This window comes from Bombina bombina, chromosome 6, assembly GCF_027579735.1.
Source record: "Bombina bombina isolate aBomBom1 chromosome 6, aBomBom1.pri, whole genome shotgun sequence".
Classification (NCBI taxonomy): Eukaryota; Metazoa; Chordata; class Amphibia; order Anura; family Bombinatoridae; genus Bombina; species Bombina bombina.
In genome coordinates, this window is record NC_069504.1 from 116,513,336 (window position 1) to 116,534,993 (window position 21,658).

The window sequence follows — 21,658 nt, forward strand, 5'->3', positions numbered from 1 at the left end:
GCATAAAATGGGGTTATCTTTGTTGACGAGTTGGTAGAATTGTTATAAGCGAATTCAGCGCTAGGTAACAAGGTATACCAATCATTCTGCTGCGTTGATATAAAACATCTGAGATATTGCTCCAAAATTTGGTTCAGACGTTCAGTGAGACCGTTAGATTGTGGGTGAAATGCGGTTGTGAACCTAAGTGTTATTTGTAAGGTTTGACATAGATATCTCCAGAATTTAGAGGTAAATTGGCTTCCGCGATCAGATATGATCGATGATGGTAAGCCATGTAACTGTACAATGTGGTTATTAAAAACGGTAGCAGTCGTGATGGCAGAAGGTGTCTTCTTTAAGGGAATAAAATGTGCCAATCTTGTAAGATGGTCCACAACTACCATTATTGTGTTATGGCCATGAGATAGTGGAAAATCCACAATGAAATCTAAGGAAATAGTATCCCAAGATTTCTGTGGTATAGGTAATGGACATAACAATCCATAAGGTTTGTGATGCTCTTTCTTTTTAGTAGCGCAGATTTGACAATTAGTAATGTAGTCTTGAATAGTCAACTTCATATGTGGCCACCAGTAGTTTCTATTGATTAGTTCATTTGTTTTTTCAATACCAGGATGTCCCGCTAATGGAGTATTATGATGTTGCTGAATGATCTGTTTTCTTAAAGAAAATGGTACGTAAATTCTTTCTTTGTACTTAAAAAGTCCGGACTCAGAGTCAGGAATACAGATAGGAGGTATTTCCAAATCTGATTGTTGTGCTTGATATAAATCAGATGACACTAAGGTTGCAGATCCGATTATTTTAGAGAGAGGAATTACATGAGTTAGATTATCAAAATCTTCAGCTGCTTCGAAAGATCTTGAAAGGGCATCAGCTTTAATATTTTTAGTTCCAGGAATATGAGAAAGTGTGAAATTGAATCGATCAAGGAATAAAGCCCATCGAACTTGTCTGGATGATAATGTTTTATTCTTTTTAAGATATTGGAGATTCTTGTGGTCTGTGAACACTTGGAATGGGTGAACGGTACCTTCAAGTAGATGTCTCCAATGTTCCATAGCAGATTTCATAGCTAGCAATTGCTTATCCCCAACAGAATAATTTCTTTCTGCTGGTGATAATCTACGAGAGAAGTAGGCAACAGGATGTTGAAAAGAATCCTCCCGTCCAGGTTGTGAGAGTATAGCTCCTATTCCCACATTTGAGGCGTCAACCTCCAATGTAAAGGGTAAGTCTGGATCAGGTAACCTTAGAACAGGTGCTGTAGTAAATTCTTTCTTTAGTTGTTGAAATGCTTGTTCTGTTTTAGAATCCCATATATATTTCTGTTTTCCAGTTAGTTGGGTCAGAGGTTGAACAATAGAAGAGAAGTGGTTAATGAACTTTCTATAAAAATTGGTAAAACCTAAGAACCTCTGTAATGATTTTACAGAGGTAGGTGTAGGCCAATTAGCTATAGCAGTTAGTTTTTCTTGATCCATTTGTATACCTTTGGGTGAGATGATATACCCAAGGAATTTGATGGTGTCTTTATGAAATTGACATTTCTCCATCTTAGCATATAGATGATGGTCTCTCAGGGTAGCTAAAACCCATCTAACATGCTTTTTGTGATCTGTTAAATTCTTGGAATATATAAGTATATCATCGAGATACACAATAACGCAGACATCCATCAATTCTTTAAAGATCTCATTAATAAAGAATTGGAATGTTGCCGGAGCGTTTGTTAAACCAAAAGGCATAACGTTATATTGGAACAATCCATATCTGGTTTTAAAAGCTGTTTTCCACTCATCCCCAGATTTCATTCTGATTAGATTGTAAGCTCCTTTAAGATCAAGCTTAGTAAAAATGATTGCTCCTTGAAGACGTTCAATAATTTCTGGGATGAGTGGTAGAGGATATCGATTTTTAATGGTGACAGCATTTAAAGCTCGATAATCTATGATTGGTCGGAGTGTTCCGTCTTTGTTTGTCACAAAGAAAAAAGCGGAAGCTATGGGAGAGGATGAAGGGGTGATAAAACCTTTTTTAAGATTTTCATCTAAATATTCTCTCAGATGTTTTAGTTCTTTCTGAGAGAGAGGGAAAATCCTTCCTGATGGTATTTCTATCCCAGGTTTAATATCAATTGGGCAATCAAAATGCCTATGAGGAGGTAGTGTTTCAGCATGTTTTAGGTTAAACACGTCACTAAACTCTAAGTAATCCTCAGGTAGGACTGATGATATATGTCCTATTGTCAGATAGGGATAGCATGTGTCAAGACAGTATTGTGAAGTGAATGTTATATGATTTTGTGACCAGTCAATAGATGGGTTGTGTTTCTGCAACCAGGGGTAACCTAGAATTATCGGGTGTATTGACCTAGGGATTACGTCAAAAGTTAAAAATTCTTTATGACCGTCAGGGGTGATTGTCAGTAGTGGTATTGTATGGTGAGTGATAGGACCCTTTAATATTTGTGTACCATCTATAACTCTTACGAAAAGGGGAGAGGTTTTCTGCACAATTGGTATTTTATTTAAATTCACAATAGATTCATCAATGAATAAACCATCAGCTCCTGAGTCAACGATTGCCTCGTTCTGCAGTTGTTGAAGATCCCACTGTAAAGACAAATTTAGTACAAGGAGAGTTGGTTTCAAAATTTTCTCAAATTTATAATCTTTATTCAACTTACCCTTCTTTTGACGTAGAAGGATTGGACAACTTGCAACATCATGCTCCTTATTGGCACAATATAAACATAGGTTGGCAAGTCGTCTTCTATGTTTCTCATCCTGGGTAAGTGGACCGCGTATTGTCCCTATTTCCATTGGAACAGGGTTTGTAGTAGTTTTCTCTGAGTAGGTATGATAAGGTTTCTTAGGAGTGCCTTCAAATTGATTCCTTTCACTCTTTCTTTCACGATATCTCCGATCTATAGCAATACTCAATTTAATAAGAGCTTCCAGTGTCTCTGGATAGTCCACCCTTGAAAGTTCATCTTTCAGGTGTTCGGATAGACCCAAACGAAATTGATTTTTTAAACTGACTGAGTTCCACTGTGAATCAGTGGCCCATAGCTGAAAATCAGCTATGTAATCCTCTACTGCCCTTTTCCCTTGCTTGAGGGATCTTAACCTCTGTTCTGCAGTCTGTTGTTTATTGATGTCATCATACAGTACTGCCATAGTAAGGAAAAAATTTTCTAATGAGTTAAGTAGGGGATCTTCACTTTCTAAGAACCTATCAGCCCATGCTCGAGGTTCTCCTGACAGATATGATATAGCAGTGTAAACTTTAATTTTGTCAGTACGGTAGGTTCTAGGTTTCAAAGTAAAGAGCAACATACAAGCATTTTTAAATTCGCGAAATTTAGTGCGATCACCACTGAATGGTATGGGGGGATTAACATGAGGCTCAGGTATTGCAGTGGATTTTTGAGAAATAAATTCATTAAGAATTTGTTTTAAAGTACTATTCTCATTTTTTATCTCTGTTAATCCTTGGGCCAATAATTCCACCTTTTGATTCAGTGAAGTAATTTGATTGGACATTTCTAGGAGATCCATGATCAATCTGGAATTAAGTGCAAATGAATATTTAATCTTTTTTTTAGGCTTGATTATTCTGTGATAGTTACTGTTATAAACTTTAAGTTTTAGTAATTTATCACTATATATATGTTTGTATGCTTTCATTTTCTCTCTGTTAACATATCTTGTTAAAGAGATGCTGAAAGAAAGCAAAAGTTTCTATAGGAAAAATGATTGTTATAATTCACTGAGGTGTTAAACTAACAGTCAGTGAGACTCAAACCAAATTAGAATGATAAGAAATAAATAAGCAGTAATGAAAAAAAACTGAAGTAAATGAGCAAGTCACTTAATAGACAAAAAACTTGGAAAGCTTTCAGATAACAATTTGAAGTTATGATCAGTAATGATGTGAAAATTGAGTTCGTATTAAATATTGATTTGTAGCAGCGTAATAACAGGAAAGATGAATGAGGAATAATGCGTTGTGAACGCAATATTAAATACGAGGTGGAGAGTGTACTTTTATGGCCTTTGTTGGAGATCTCATTAACAGCATGTTTGTTGTAATACATATGTACATACCTTATCCAGATATTGTAGAGAGTATAGTTACCGATAATAGCAAGAGAGTTGTTTGTGTTGATCCGTGCTGAGCGCTCAGCGTATGAGGAGAAGTTGGCGCGCTGCACGTTCAGGATGAAGGCTGCGTGGATGACGTCACCAAGGTAAAATGGATAGGAGAGACGTTCCGGTTAAAGTTGAAGTAAACAAAAGTTCCTGTTTAGTAAAGGTGATGAGATAAAATCCTCAAGTAAATAATAAATAAGCAGATTTGCTGAAAAGCTTAAATATGACAGGCAAAAACAAGGTTCCCAAATCACTGAGTTAGAACAAAGGAATAAGCTTCGTTAGCTTGCAGAGAACAGTGAGTGAATGGAAACAGACAACCCACAGACTGCAATAATCAAGCAAAGCTGTGAGGTAAGGTTGTAACTTAAATAGGGTAAGGATAGGGCGGAGATCATGATTTAAAGGTATAGTCTGTAGCTGAAATCATGACACATATGGAGCTGCCTTGGATGGTTTCGCCATAGCACAAATAGTGCAAGCTTTGATATGTTTATCAACATCAGATGACATGGAGGGCCACCAGAAATCCCTTTGTAGGAGATGTTTGGTTCTACGGAATCCAGGATGACCACATATAACGGATTCATGGACAGAATGCAAGATCTCTTTTCGTAGATTTGAGGGTATGTAGAGCTTTCCATCATGATAATACAGACCATCCTTATTTTTGGTAAGGTAAGGCAGAGGTAAGTCGGGATCTTGTTTTTGAGAGGACTGGAGGTTAGTAGTGAAATCCAAAGCTAAACCAAAAAATTTACTTTGGGGAATGACACTACCAGTTGTGTTGGAATATGAAGGTCTTAAAACTTTCCTGGAAAGAGAATCGGCCTTACCATTTTTGCATCCAGGCCTGTATGTAATAAGGAAATCAAAACGACTGAAAAATAAGCTCCATCTGATTTGACGTGCCGATAATGTTTTATTGGTTTTAAGGTATTCCAAGTTTTTATGGGCGGTGTAAATCAAAAAAGGAATGGTTGTACCTTCCAGGAGATGCCTCCAAAATTCAAGGGCAGATTTTATGGCCAGGAGTTCTTTTTCTCCAATGGAGTAGTTCAGTTCTGGGGATGTCATAACTCTTGAAAAGTAACCAACGGGATGCATGGGGGTGTTGGGTGTTTTTCTTTGCGACAAAATAGCTCCCAAGCCATAGTCAGATGCATCAACCTCCAATATATATTGCGATTGGGGATCAGGAAACTAAAGAATTGGAGCAGTAGTGAAAGAGCGTTTCAACTTTTGGAAAGCTTGTTCTGCTTGAGGGGTCCAATGGAATGTTGATGAATTACCACTTAAAGAAGTGATAGGTTTAGTAATAGAAGAGAAATTTCTGATAAATCTTCTATAAAAGTTAGCAAAACCAATGAAACACTGTATGTCCTTCTTGTTAGTAGGCGTAGGCCAAGAAGTTATAGCTTCTATTTTTTTTTGTTCCATCTGTATGCCTAAAGGAGAAATTGAATAACCCAGAAAAGATATAGTATCCGTATTGAAAATACATTTTTCAGGTTTAGCATAAAGTGAATTTTGTCTAAGTCGGAGTAAAACAGTGCGTACATATATAGTATGTTGTTCTTCAGTTTTGGAGTAAATCAGTATGTCGTCAAGATAAATAATCATACATACGTCAAGTAGATCTCTAAATAAATCATTAATAAAACACTGAAAAGTTGCTGGTGCATTACATAAACCGAATGGCATGACAGCGTACTCGAACAAGCCATACCTTGTTCGAAACGCCGTCAGCCATTCGTGTCCCTCTTTGATTCTTATTAAATTATACGCCCCTCTCAGATCGAGTTTAGTGAAAATAGTCGCCCCTTGTAATCGTTCTATGATTTCTGGAATAAGGGGCAGAGGGTATCTGTTCTTCTTGGTTCTTTTGTTGAGCTCTCGGTAATCAATAATTGGTCTTAACGTGTTATCTTTATTACGGACGAAGAACATACCCGCACCAGCTGGGGATGTGGATGGCCTAATAAAGCCCTTCCGTAAGTTGTCATCGAGATATTGTTTCAAATGTACTAATTCTGGCTCAGAAAGAGGGTATATATGTCCGTATGGGATATCAGAACCAGGTAACAATTCTATGGGGCAGTCGTATGACCTGTGTGGAGGTAAGTTTTCTGCTTCAGTTTTGTCAAAAACATCCATAAAGTCTGAGTATGTCTTAGGAATAACAGGAGTCTCAATGGATGTGTTAAGTATATGTGTTGGCAGGTAACAGGATTTAGAACAAAATGTAGAATTGAAGAGAACTTGTGAATTTCTCCAAGATATCTGAGGTTCGTGTGTTTGCAACCAGAGTAGACCTAGAACTATAGGAAACAGGGGTGATGCTATAATGTCAAAGGATATAGACTCATATGACCAGAAGTAGTGGTCATGAGCAGTGGTACAGTCTTATGGGTGACAGGACCTGAAGATAAATAAGAACCATCAATCACACGTATGGCTAGTGAATCAATACGTTTTATTAATGGAATGTGATATTTATCAAGAAAAGTTTTATCAATGAAATTGCCCGTGGTTCCGGAGTCAATAATGGCCTGTGTCTGGATTCTTTGTCCCTCCCACTGTAAAGAGATAGAGAGGTTACAATGAGTAATAAGTGAAAAGTGTTGAGTACAAACTACTACTGAAGACCTACTCTTACCCTTTTGTTTCTGGAGAATAGGACAGTCCTTTACTGTATGTGCCTTGGAAGCACAGTATAAGCACAAATTATTGGCCTTTCTTCTGTTCTTTTCTTCTGTAGTCAAAGGACCTTTAGTAAAAGCAATGTCCATTGGTTCATCAGAAGTGCGGGCAACAGGAGGAGTATAGGATGGTATAGGTGACTTTCTCCATGGCTGTTCTGCATTACCTCTCTCACTTTTACGTTCACGAATCCTCCGATCTATAGTGACAGCATGTGACATAAGTCCATCGAGAGTAGAAGGGAGAGGAACCCTTGCCAATTCGTCCTTAACAATGTCTGAAAGACCAGTACGGAATTGGTATAGCAATGCTGCCTCATTCCACATGGTGTCAGGTGCCCACCTTTTGAAATCAGAGACATAATCCTCAGCTGGTCTTCTATTCTGTTTTAATGCCTTAAGTGCATTTTCAGCTGTATTCTGTTTATTTTTATCCTCATAGAGGAAAGACATTTTCTCAAAGAACTGTTGTAGAGAATCCAGAATTGGATCATTATTCTCAAAAAAATTGGTAGCCCAAGCTTTGGGTTCTCCTTTCAGATATGAAATAACAGTAAGAACTTTTGTACGTTCAGTAGGATAAGTCTTAGGTTTCAATGAGAAGAAAAGGAGACAAGAATTTTTAAAGTCTCTGAACTGATTTCTATCCCCTGAAAATCTCTCTGGGGGACAGACTTGAGGATCAGGGGGGGATTCAGGCATGGAGGGTCTGTTGTCAATGTTGTCTCTAATGACTGTTCTGAGATACTGATTCTCAGACTGGATCTCTCTAATGCCTTGAATTAGTATATCCATGTTCTGAGCTAATGCAGATACTTTATTAGTGAGTTCTGCTAACTCCATACTAATTCCCTTTTCTTTTTCTTTTTGGCTCTGTAATATGTAAGATATGTAAGAATCAATACAGGGAATTGGTTAGGTTACCACTCAGTCTCACAAATATCGGGGCTGTTAAGTCACAATCCCCTATTCTGATCCTAGACTGAGGGCCCAGTATGGGTTAAAAAGGAATTCTCAACTCTGCAGAAAGGATTAGCTCAATTAGTGAAAGCTGAATCCAATACTTGCTGAACAGAGGAGAAAAGGATATTAGTGCCTGTATATAAGGATTAACAGGCAAGAGTGAGACAAAAATGAAACTTGCATATAATACTGAAGAATAGGTAGAATATTTATACTTCTACTTAAGCTAATAAGTCAGTTCACTTGTAGGAGTATCAGAAAATAGAGTCACATATATGAGGAATGCAGCCTTTTCCTGGAGTGAATGTACATAGGCACAGATTTCAATGATAAGTTCAGTTCACAGCATATAAGATACAAGTTTGCAATAAAACCTGATGAGTCCAGAAAACACTTTCAAAATGGTAATGCCAAAGGAATATTCAGTACCTTTAATCCTGTGGTCTGGTGAAAGATTCTGCTAGAGGAAAAGCAGCAGTTACCTGGAGTCCAGTATCGCCAAACAGGAAGTGCAGGCTGTGAGTATAGCAGAGGAGCTGCTGACAGGCACGGCAGAGGAATTCTGAAAAGCACAATCTGTGAGCGGTAAGCCTAAAAGCTTAAGTAAATGCTGAGGAGACAAAAAGGTATTTGTAGCAAGCATAAGAAATAACAAAAAGTTGCAGAAAATAGATTTTGGTGAGTTCCTGTAAGTAGGCTCAGGTAGACATCCAGAGAGCATGTAGATTGCTTCAGCACAAGCCAGGATACTCAGCATAAGGATCAAATTACAGAGCACAGGATTTAGTTAGGAGGAGCCTTATAAAGGGTTCAAATTTAAAGGGGCAGACAAACTGACAAGACCTCAGACATGACACCTTGCTAGTCACGTGACTTAACTTTTGTTTTAACATTGTGTATTCATTTTTTGCACTTTTTCTATATATGCTATTATTTTAAGGTGTTATAGTTTAAGTTTATTGCCTACTTTATGCCTAGAATTTTAAGCGCAGAATAAATTTATTTACATGTTAAAAGAGTGCTTTGTTCCCTATTTTTAGTAGGAACATGTATCATGATGTGTCCTGTATCATGATGCGGCATCTTCTATCTTCATCCATCTGGCGTGGAGCGGGTCCATCTTCAAGACATCCGACGCGGAGCATCCTTCCTGGCCGACGACTAACCGACGAATGATCCAATCAGCCAATAGGATTGAGCTCGCATTCTATTGGCTGTTCCAATCAGCCAATAGAATGCAAGCTCAATCCTATTGGTTGATTGCATCAGCCAATAGGATTTTTTCTACCGTAATTCCGATTGGCTGATAGAATTCTATCAGCCAATCGGAGTGGAAGAGACACCATCTTGGATGACGTATTTAAAGGAACCTTCATTCGTCGGTTAGTCACCGACCAGGAAGGATGCTCCGCGTCGGATGTCTTGAAGATGGACCTGCTCCGCGTCAGATGGATGAAGATAGAAGATGCCGCCTGGATGAAGACTTCTGCCCATCTGGAGGATCTCTTCTGGCCGGCTTGGATGAAGACTTCTGGCCGGCTTGGATGAAGACTTCTGCCTATCTGGAGGACCACTTTGCCCGGCTTTGTGGAGGACTTCGGCCCGGTTGGGTGAAGACGTCTCAAGGTAGGGTGATCTTCAAGGGGTTAGTGTTAGGTTTTTTTTAAGGGGGGATTGGGTGGGTTTTAGAGTAGGGTTGGTTGTGTGGGTGGTGGGTTTTAATGTTGGGGGGGGTATTGTACTTTTTTTTTCAGGTAAAAGAGCTGATTACTTTGGGGCAATGCCCTGCAAAAAGCCCTTTTAAGGGCTATTTGTAATTTAGTATAGGGTAGGGCTTTTTATTATTTTCGGGGGCTTTTATATTTTATTAGGGGGATTAGATTAGGTGTAATTAGTTTAAAAAACTTGTAATTATTTTATTGTTTTCTGTAATTTAGTGTTTTTTATTTTTTTGTACTTTAGATAATTTTATTTAATTTTATTTAATTGTAGTTAATTGTAGTTAATGTAGGTAATTAATTTAATGATAGTGTAGTGTTAGGTGTAATTGTAACTTAGGTTAGGTTTTATTTTACAGGTACGTTTGTATTTATTTTAACTAGGTAGCTATTAAATAGTTAATAACTATTTAATAACTATTCTACCTAGTTAAAATAAATACAAACTTGCCTGTAAAATTAAAATAAATCCTAAGCTAGCTACAATGTAACTATTAGTTATATTGTAGCTAGCTTAGGGTTTATTTTATAGGTAAGTATTTAGTTTTAAATAGGAATAATTTTATTTAGATTTATTTAATTTATATTTAAGTTAGGGGGTGTTAGGGTTAGACTTAGGTTTAGGGGTTAATACATTTAATATAGTGGCGGCGGTGTAGGTGGGGGCAGATTAGGGGCTAATAAATATAATGTAGGTGGCGGTGGGCTCCGGGAGCGGCAGTTTAGGGGTTAAACACTGTATTTAGTTGCGGCGGGGTCCGGGAGCGGCAGGATAGGGGTTAATAACTTTATGTAGGTGGCAGCGGTATAGGGGGCAGAAGATTAGGGGTTAATATGTATAATGTAGGTGGCGGTGGGCTCCGGGAGCGGCGGTTTAGGGGTTAATACATTTATTAGAGTTGTGGTGGGCTCCGGGAGCAGAGGTTTAGGGGTTAAACACTTTATTTTGTTGTGGCGGGGTCCGGGAGCGGCGGTATAGGGGGTAAAACAGTATAGTATAGTGTGGGTGTTTAGTGACAGGGTACCAACAAAGCTGTAAAAAAGCCGAAGAGCAGCAAGATCAATGACTGTTAGTTAACAACAGTCCGCTACTCATCGCCCCGTATTTGGTGCGCGGCTTTTTGACAGCTTTTTTGATAATTTTGGAGAACGTATTCAGGTCTGCGGCAGCGATGTTAGGCGATCTTAGGAGAGCGTATTGGTGCTGTTGAATGCAGGTAAGTTGACGGCTTGATAAATAGAGGCCAATAGATCAATTTCACATTAAGAATTTTGAAGCTTTTTCAATGCAAAAGTATTAAAAACAATAGGCTAGATTACAAGTGGCATGCTATTTAGCGCTTTCAGTCAAGCATAAACTTCACTAGAAGTAAGCTTTTTTTGCACATATTACAAGTTGAAAGAAAAGAGGTTTGCGCACAAGCAAAACCCAACGCACGCTAACCAAAGGACTTAGACTATTGCAACTGTGTTAATTTATTCTCCTCATAGACTTCGATGGAAAGAGCAAAGAAAAAACTAACTAATTGCTTGTACGCTAACCCGACAGGAGTTATTAAAGGGGCAGTCTACACCAGAATTTTTATTGTTTTAAAAGATACATAATCCCTTTATTACCCATTCCTGAGTTTTGAATAACCAACACAGTTATATTTATATACTTTTTACCTCTGTGATTATCTTGTATCTAAGCCTCTGCAAACTGCCCCTTTATTTCAGTTCTTTTGACAGACTTGCAGTTTAGCCAATCAGTGCTGGCTCCCAGATAACTTCACGTGCATGAGCACAGTGCTATCTATATGAAACACATGAACTAACACCCTCTAGTGGTGAAAAACTGTTAAAAAATGCATTCTGAAAAGAGGTGGCCTTCAAGGTCTAAGAAATTAGCATATGAACCTCCTAGGTTAAGCTTTCAACTAAGAATACCAAGAGAACAAAGCAAAATTGGTGATAAAAGTAAATTGGAAAATTGTTTAAAATTACATGACCTATCTGAATCGTGAAAGTTTATTTTGGACTAGACTGTCCCGTTAATATTTCACATTCCAATCTTCTTCACATACAGATTTTTTTTTTTTTTTGCATTGTACTAAATCTCTCAATAATAATGCAAGGAAAAGAGAAAGAACAAAAGAAGAAAGAAAATGAGAGAGAGAAAAAGAGAGCACAGTGAGAGTGGAGGAAGAAACAGAGAAAGAAGAGATAAGAAACAGTTGAAAGAGAATGATTATAGAAGGGAGAGAGAGAAGGGAGAGTGGAGAGAGAATGGAGAGAGAAGAAGAGAAAAAAGAGGGAGAGAAAGCAGGGGAAAAAAGCGAGAGAGAAGACAAAAACAGAAGACATAGATGAGTCTAGAGTATGCAGAGAGTGGAGAGAGAAGGGAGAGTGGGGAAAAGGTGAGAGGGAGATTGAAGCAAGAGGGAGATTGAAAATAGAGAAGAAAGTGAAGAGAGGGGAAGTAGTAAGAGAAAGGAGAGGGAAGAAAGTGAAGTTAGTGAAAGAGATAAGAGAAAGAGGAGGGTGGAAGAGAGAGAGAGACAAAGGAGGGGGGATATAGGCAGAAGAGAAGAAGGAAAAAGAGGGGAGTGAGAGAGAAAAGAGTGAAGAAAGAAGAGGATGAAAGGAGAGAGCGTGAGAGAAGGGACAGAGGAGAGAGAGAATATAAGAAATGTAAATAGCAGCTTATCACCTCTGGTTGCAGGGGTTAAAATACTTACAATGCAGCCCCCTTTCCCTTTTACATGTTTATCGTTGCCTGTGTCCCATCTGCCTCCTGAGTATGCTAAAGCTGTCAGCACCGCACAGGGGCAGGGAGAAGATGAAAAGTGAGGATTCTGCACTTGACAGCCAGAGAAATTGCAGTTGTGTAAGAGGCTGTGCGGGTTAGAATATCCACCTGTGCCAGGAAAAAGTTAGTGGGCAGAGCCACTTTACTACCAAAAACTGATATCCCAGGGGCAGAAAAAGAAAACAAACAATGCACGTTTTTTTTTTATGCCCCTATGAGAGGCCCTATCGTGAGTGAGGCCTTAGATGGTTGCCGATTTCGCCTAACACTAGGGCCTTCTATAGATATATAGGTATAGATATGTATTTTACATTAACATTATCATATGTATATAGAAATATATATTTAATAATAAAACGTATATTTTTTTCTATGGGAAGGACATAGGAATGTAAAATATGCGTAACGTGCTTCAGGTTTCACACTTTAGGTCTAATGCAATGTTGGGATAGCACACATGAAGAATTAGTAATCTTAAAGCGTGTGCTTGAATTATTAAATAAAAAATAATAAAAATAGGATTAATAATAATTAAAAACTATTATATACTGTAAAATATATATACATGTATATATATATATATATATATATATATATATACAGATAGATAGATAGATAGATAGATAGATAGATAGATAGATAGATAGATAGATTGTATGGAATATTTTTAAAAAAATTTCAGTATCTATAATAGTTTTTAAGAATTATTAATATTTTAAAATATTTTATATTTCATCATTCAAGAAGCGCTTTCAGATTACTAATTCTTTTTGTGTGCTAATCTAACACCACATTAGACCTAAAGCACGAAACACAAAGCGTGTTACACATATTTTACATTCCTATGTCCTTCCCATAGAAAAAAATATAAGTTTCTTTCATGTAATTGGCAAGAGTCCATGAGCTAGTGACATATGGGATATACAATCCTACCAGGAGGGGCAAAGTTTCCCAAACCTCAAAATGCCTATAAATACACCCCTCACCACACCCACAATTCAGTTTTACAAACTTTGCCTCCTACGGAGGTGGTGAAGTAAGTTTGTGCTAAGATTTCTACGTTGATATGCGCTTCTCAGCATTGTTGAAGCCTGATTCCTCTCAGAGTACAGCGAATGTCAGAGGGACGTGAAGGGAGTATCACTTATTGAATACGACGATTTCCCTAACGGGGGTCTATTTCATAGGTTCTCTGTTATCGGTCGTAGAGATTCATCTCCTACCTCCCTTTTCAGATCGATGATATACTCTCAATTTACCATTACCTCTACTGATAACTGTTTTAGTACTGGTTTGGCTATCTACTATATGTGGATGGGTGTCTTTTGGTAAGTATGTTTTTTATTACTTAAGACACCTCAGCTATGGTTTGGCACTTTATGCATTTATATAAAGTTCTAAATATATGTATTGTACTTATATTTGCCATGTGTCAGGTTCATGTATTTCCTTCTGCAGACTGTCAGTTTCATATTTGGGGAATATAAACATTTTTTAAGAAATTTTTTTCTTACCTGGGGTTTAGTCTTTTTTTCAATTGACTACTTCTTGCAAATTGCGGGGGCGGTATTAGGCCCGCGGGTGCGCCAAATGCTAAACTTTATTGCGTCATTATTGGCGCGAGAATTTTTTTTGGCGTGAAAAATCCGTCTATGACGCAACTTCGTCATTTCCGGCGTCATAGTTGACGCCGAAGCCTTACACACGGTTGCGTCATTAGTGACGCGAGTGTGTCATTTCCGGTTATTATTGGCGCCAAAAAAGTTTTCAGTTACGTTGTGCGTCATACTTGGCGTCAAACTTTTTCATTATTTTAATACCCCATTGATGTTTGCCTCTTGCCTTTTTTCTCTATCAGAGGGCTATGCTATTTGCATTTTTTCCCATTCCTGAAACTGTCATATAAGAAAATTGATAATTTTGCTTTATATGTTGTTTTTTCTTTTACATTTTGCAAGATGTCTCAATCTGATCCTGCCTCAGAAGTTTCTGCTGGAACATTGCTGCCTGACATCGGTTCTACCAAAGCTAAGTGCATTTGTTGTAAGATTGTGGAAATTATTTCGCCGAATGTCATTTGTAATAGTTGTCATGATAAACTTTTACATGCAGATAGTGTGTCCATCAGTAATAGTACATTGCCAGTTGCAGTTCTTTCAACTTCTAATGTACGTGATATACCTATGAATTTTAAAGAATTTGTTTCTGATTCTATCGAGAAGGCTTTGTCTGCATTTCCACCTTCTAATAAACGTAAAAGGTCTTTTAAAACTTCTCCTGAGGCTATTTCTGATATGATTTCTAAGGAATGGAATAAGCCAGGTACTTCTTTTATTCCTTCTTCAAGGTTTAAAAAATTGTATCCTTTACCAGCAAATTCTATAGAGTTTTGGGAAAAAATCCCCAAAGTTGATGGGACTATTTCTACTCTTGCTAAACGTACCACTATTCCTATGGAAGATAGTACTTCCTTTAAGGATCCTTTAGATAGGAAGCTTGAATCCTATCTAAGGAAGGCCTATTTATATTCAGGTCATCTTCTCAGACCTGCAATTTCTTTGGCTGATGTTGCGGCTGCATCAACTTTCTGGTTGGAGAATTTAGCGCAACAAGAATTGGATTCTGACATATCTATGAGTCCATGAGCTAGTCCATGAGCTAGTGACATATGGGATATACAATCCTACCAGGAGGGGCAAAGTTTCCCAAACCTCAAAATGCCTATAAATACACCCCTCACCACACCCACAATTCAGTTTAACAAACTTTGCCTCCTACGGAGGTGGTGAAGTAAGTTTGTGCTAAGATTTCTACGTTGATATGCGCTTCTCAGCATTGTTGAAGCCTGATTCCTCTCAGAGTACAGTGAATGTCAGAGGGACGTGAAGGGAGTATCACTTATTGAATACGACGATTTCCCTAACGGGGGTCTATTTCATAGGTTCTCTGTTATCGGTCGTAGAGATTCATCTCCTACCTCCCTTTTCAGATCGATGATATACTCTCAATTTACCATTACCTCTATTGATAACTGTTTTAGTACTGGTTTGGCTATCTACTATATGTGGATGGGTGTCTTTTGGTAAGTATGTTTTTTATTACTTAAGACACCTCAGCTATGGTTTGGCACTTTATGCATTTATATAAAGTTCTAAATATATGTATTGTACTTATATTTGCCATGTGTCAGGTTCATGTATTTCCTTCTGCAGACTGTCAGTTTCATATTTGGGGAATATAAACATTTTTTAAGAAATTTTTTTCTTACCTGGGGTTTAGTCTTTTTTTCAATTGACTACTTCTTGCAAATTGCGGGGGCGGTATTAGGCCCGCGGGTGCGCCAAATGCTAAACTTTATTGCGTCATTCTTGGCGCGAGATTTTTTTTGGCGTGAAAAATCCGTCTATGACGCAACTTCGTCATTTCCGGCGTCATAGTTGACGCCGAAGCCTTACACAAGGTTGCGTCATTAGTGACGCGAGTGTGTCATTTCCGGTTATTATTGGCGCCAAAAAAGTTTTCAGTTACGTTGTGCGTCATACTTGGCGCCAAACTTTTTCATTATTTTAATACCCCATTGATGTTTGCCTCTTGCCTTTTTTCTCTATCAGAGGGCTATGCTATTTGCATTTTTTCACATTCCTGAAACTGTCATATAAGAAAATTGATAATTTTGCTTTATATGTTGTTTTTTCTTTTACATTTTGCAAGATGTCTCAATCTGATCCTGCCTCAGAAGTTTCTGCTGGAACATTGCTGCCTGACATCGGTTCTACCAAAGCTAAGTGCATTTGTTGTAAGATTGTGGAAATTATTTCGCCGAATGTCATTTGTAATAGTTGTCATGATAAACTTTTACATGCAGATAGTGTGTCCATCAGTAATAGTACATTGCCAGTTGCAGTTCTTTCAACTTCTAATGTACGTGATATACCTATGAATTTTAAAGAATTTGTTTCTGATTCTATCGAGAAGGCTTTGTCTGCATTTCCACCTTCTAATAAACGTAAAAGGTCTTTTAAAACTTCTCCTGAGGCTATTTCTGATATGATTTCTAAGGAATGGAATAAGCCAGGTACTTCTTTTATTCCTTCTTCAAGGTTTAAAAAATTGTATCCTTTACCAGCAAATTCTATAGAGTTTTGGGAAAAAATCCCCAAAGTTGATGGGACTATTTCTACTCTTGCTAAACGTACCACTATTCCTATGGAAGATAGTACTTCCTTTAAGGATCCTTTAGATAGGAAGCTTGAATCCTATCTAAGGAAGGCCTATTTATATTCAGGTCATCTTCTCAGACCTGCAATTTCTTTGGCTGATGTTGCGGCTGCATCAACTTTCTGGTTGGAGAATTTAGCGCAACAAGAATTGGATTCTGACATATCTAGCATTATTCACTTACTATGCTAATCATTTTATTTGTGATGCCATTTTTGATATTATCAAAATTGATGTTAGATCCATGTCTTTAGCTATATTAACTAGAAGAGCTTTGTGGCTTAAATCTTGGAATGCTGATATGACATCTAAATCTACTCTAGATTACTATCTCTTTCTTTCCAAGGTAATAATTTATTTGGTTCTCAGTTGGATTCTATTATATCAACTGTCACTGGGGGAAAGGGAGTTTTTCTGCCTCAGGATAAAAAACCTAACGGTAAATCTAAGGCTTCTAACCGTTTTCGTTCCTTTCGTCAAAATAAGGAACAAAAACTCAATCCTTCCCCCAAGGAATCTGTTTCCAATTGGAAGCCTTCCTCAAATTGGAATAAATCCAAGACATTTAAGAAACCAAAGTCAGCCCCTAAGTCCGCATGAAGGTGCGGCCCTCATTCCAGCTCAGCTGGTAGGGGGCAGATTAAGGTTTTTCAAGGATATTTGGATAAATTCTGTCCAAAATCAATGGATTCAGAGCATTGTCTCTCAAGGGTATCGAATAGGATTCAGAGTAAGACCTCCTGTGAGAAGATGTTTTCTCTCACGTATCCCAACAAATCCAGTAAAAGCTCAGGCTTTCCTGAAGTGTGTTTCAGACCTGGAGTCTTCAGGGGTAATCATGCCAGTTCCTTTTCAGGAACAAGGTTTGGGGTTTTATTCAAATCTTTTAATTGTCCCAAAGAAGGAAATTTATTCAGACCAGTTCTGGATCTGAAAATTTTGAATCGTTATTTAAGAGTACCAACTTTCAAGATGGTGACTATAAGGGCTATTCTGCGTTTTGTTCAGCGAGGACATTATATGTCCACAATAGACTTGCAGGATGCATACCTTCATATTCCGATTCATCCAGAACATTATCAGTTCCTGAGATTTTCTAGACAAGCATTACCAATTTGTTGCTCTTCCATTTGGCCTAGCAACAGCTCCAAGAATCTTTTCAAAGGTTCTAAGTACCCTACTCTCTGTAATCAGAGAACAGGGTATTGCGGTGTTTCCTTATTTGGACGATATCTTGGTACTAGCTCAGTCTTTACATTCTGCAGAATTTCACACAAATCAACTAGCATTGTTTCTTCGGAAACATGGTTGGAGGATCAATTTACCAAAAAGTTTCTTGATTCCTCAGACAAGGGTCACCTTTTTAGGCTTCCAGATTGAGTCAGTGTCCATGACTCTGTCTCTAACAGACAAGAGACGTTTAAAATTGGTTGCAGCCTGCCGGCACCTTCAGTCTCAGTCATTCCCTTCAGTGGCTATGTGCATGGAAGTTTTAGGTCTCATGACTGCAGCATCGGACGCGATCCCCTTTGCTCGTTTTCACATGAGACCTCTACAGCTTTGTATGCTGAACCAATGGTGCAGGGATTATACAAAGATATCACAATTAATATCCTTAAATCCCAATGTACGACACTCTCTGACGTGGTGGATAGATCACCATTGTTTAGTTCAAGGGGCTTCTTTTGTTCGGCCAACCTGGACTGTGATCACAACAGATGCCAGTCTTTCAGGTTGGGGAGCTCTTTGGGGATCTCTGACAGCACAAGGGGTTTGGAAATCTCAAGAGGCGAGATTACCAATAAATATTTTAGAACTCTGTGCAATTCTCAGAGCTCTTCAGTTTTGGCCTCTGTTAAAGAGAGAACCGTTCATTTGTTTTCAGACAGACAATATCACAACAGTGGCATATGTCAATCATCAGGGTGGGACTCACAGTCCCCAAGCTATGAAAGAAGTATCTCGGATACTTGCTTGGGCAGAATCCAGCTCCTGTCTAATCTCTGCGGTGCATATCCCAGGTGTAGACAATTGGGAGGCGGATTATCTCAGCCGTCAGACTTTACATCCAGGGGAGTGGTCTCTCCATCCAGATGTGTTTTCTCAGATTGTTCAGATGTGGGGTCTTCCAGAGATAGATCTCATGGCCTCTCATCTAAACAAGAAACTTCCCAGATACCTGTCCAGGTCCAGGGATGTTCAGGCGGAAGCAGTGGATGCGTTGACACTTCCTTGGTGTTATCATCCTGCTTACATTTTCCCGCCTCTAGTTCTCCTTCCAAGAGTGATCTCAAAAATCATCATGGAACAATTGTTTGTGTTGCTGGTGGCTCCAGCATGGCCACACAGGTTTTGGTATGCGGATCTGGTTCGGATGTCCAGTTGCCAACCTTGGCCACTTCCGTTAAGGCCGGACCTACTGTATCAAGGTCCGTTTTTCCATCAGGATCTCAAATCATTAAATTTGAAGGTATGGAAATTGAACGCTTAGTACTAAGTCATAGAGGTTTCTCTGACTCTGTGATTAATACTATGTTACAAGCTTGTAAATCTGTCTCTAGAAAGATTTATTATAGAGTTTGGAAGACTTACATTTCATGGTGTTCTCATAAATTCTCTTGGCATTCTTTTAGAATTCCTAGAATTTTACAGTTTCTTCAGGATGGTCTGGATAAGGGTTTGTCTGCAAGTTCCTTGAAGGTACAAATCTCTGCTCTTTCTGTTTTATTTCACAGAAAGATTGCTATACTTCCTGATATTCACTGTTTTGTACAGGCTTTAGTTTGTATTAAGCCTGTCATTAAATCAATTTCTCCTCCTTGGAGTCTTAATTTGGTTCTGAAGGCTTTACAGGCTCCTCCATTTGAGCCTATGCATTCTTTGGACATTAAACTACTTTCTTGGAAAGTGTTGTTCCTTTTGGCTATCTTCTGCTAGAAGAGTTTCTGAGCTATCTGCTCTTTCTTGTGAGTCTCCTTTTCTGATTTTTTATCAGGATAAGGCAGTTTTGCGGACTTCTTTTCAATTTTTACCTAAGGTTGTGAATTCTAACAACATTAATAGAGAAATTGTTGTCCCTTCCTTGTGTCCTAATCCTAAGAATTCTTTGGAAAGATCCTTACATTCTTTGGATGTGGTAAGAGCTTTGAAATATTATGTGGAAGCTACTAAAGATTTCAGGAAGACTTCCAGTCTATTTGTTTTATTTTCTGGCCCTAGGAAAGGTCAGAAGGCTTCTGCTATTTCCTTGGCTTCTTGGTTGAAACTTTTGATTCATCAAGCTTATTTGGAGTCGGGTCAGGCCCCGCCTCAGAGAATTACAGCTCATTCTACTAGATCAGTCTCCACTTTGTGGGCCTTTAAGAATGAAGCTTCAGTTGATCAGATTTGTAAAGCGGCAACTTGGTCCTCTTTGCATACATTTACTATATTCTATCGTTTTGATGTATTTGCTTCCTCAGAAGCAGTTTTTGGTACAAAAGTTCTTCAGGCAGCTGTTTCAGTTTGATTCTTCTGCTTTTGATTTGAGTTTTTTTCTTTCATTTATGAGAATAAACTTATTTTTTTGGGTTGTGGATTATTTTTTTCAGCGGAAAATGGCTGTTTTTATTTTTATCCCTCCCTCTCTAGTGACTCTTGCGTGGAGTTCCACATCTTGGGTATTGCTATACCATACGTCACTAGCTCATGGACTCTTGCCAATTACATGAAAGAAAACATAACTTATGTAAGAACTTACCTGATAAATTCATTTCTTTCATATTGGCAAGAGTCCATGAGGCCCACCCTTTTTATGGTGGTTATGATTTTTTGTATAAAGCACAATTATTTCCAAATTTCTTTTGTTGATGCTTTCTACTCCTTTCTTTATCACCCCACTGCTTGGCTATTTGTTAAACTGAATTGTGGGTGTGGTGAGGGGTGTATTTATAGGCATTTTGAGGTTTGGGAAACTTTGCCCCTCCTGGTAGGATTGTATATCCCATACGTCACTAACTCATGGACTCTTGCCAATATGAAAGAAATGAATTTATCAGGTAAGTTCTTACATAAATTATGTTTTTATTATTAAATATATATTTCAATATATATATATATATATATATATATATATATATATATATATATATATATATATATATATATATATTTCTGATAATGTACATGTAAAATGGATATCTTTACTTATATAGGAATAGATATACAGACATAGATATATACAGATATATATAGCTATACATATATATATATATATATATATATATCAGATATATATAGGAATATAAATATATATATATATATATATATATATATATATGCACAATAAAAATATAATTGTATGTAAAGAGCATTGGAATGTGAAATATGTACAGTAAATATACAGTAAAACACATAAATACAAATACACACACACACACATATATATATACATACATACACATATTTAGGCATGTACAGTGGGGCAAAAAAGTATTTAGTCAGCCACCAATTGTGCAAGTTCTCCCACTTAAGAAGATGAGAGAGGCCTGTAATTTTCATCATAGGTATACCTCAACTATGAGAGACAAAATGTGGAAACAAATCCAGACAATCATATTGTCTGATTTGGACATAATTTATTTGCATATTATGGTGGAAAATAAGTATTTGGTCAATATCAAAAGTTCATCTCAATACTTTGTTATATATCCTTTGTCGGCAATGACAGAGGTCAAACGTTTTCTGTAAGTCTTCACAAGGTTGTCACACACTGTTGCTGGTATGTTGGCCCATTACTGTATGCAGATCTCCTCTAGAGCAGTGATGTTTTGGGGCTGTCGCTGGCAACACGGACTTTCAACTCCCTCCAAAGTTTTTCTATGGGGTTGAGATCTGGAGACTGGCTACTCCTTCGTTGCCCAGGCGGTGTGTTTGGGATCATTGTCATGATGAAAGACCCAGCCACGTTTCATCTTCAATGCCCTTGCTGATGGAAGGAGGTTTGCACTCAAAATCTCATGATACATGGCCCCATTCATTCTTTCATGTACACGGATCAGTCGTCCTGTTCCCTTTGCAGAGAAACAGCCCCAAAGCATGATGTTGCCACCCTCATGCTTCACAGTA

At 37.9% G+C, this 21,658-nt stretch overlaps 1 long non-coding RNA gene across 1 annotated transcript; it reads right to left on the reverse strand.

The window, feature by feature from the left end:
* Positions 1 to 6,617: 6,617 nt before the first annotated feature.
* Positions 6,618 to 6,893, reverse strand: LOC128664977 (uncharacterized). The gene is made up of 2 exons (XR_008402957.1): positions 6,820 to 6,893; positions 6,618 to 6,739 (listed from the first exon to the last, which is right to left on the reverse strand). It is a non-coding gene; the product is annotated as an uncharacterized LOC128664977 (long non-coding RNA).
* Positions 6,894 to 21,658: the final 14,765 nt, after the last annotated feature.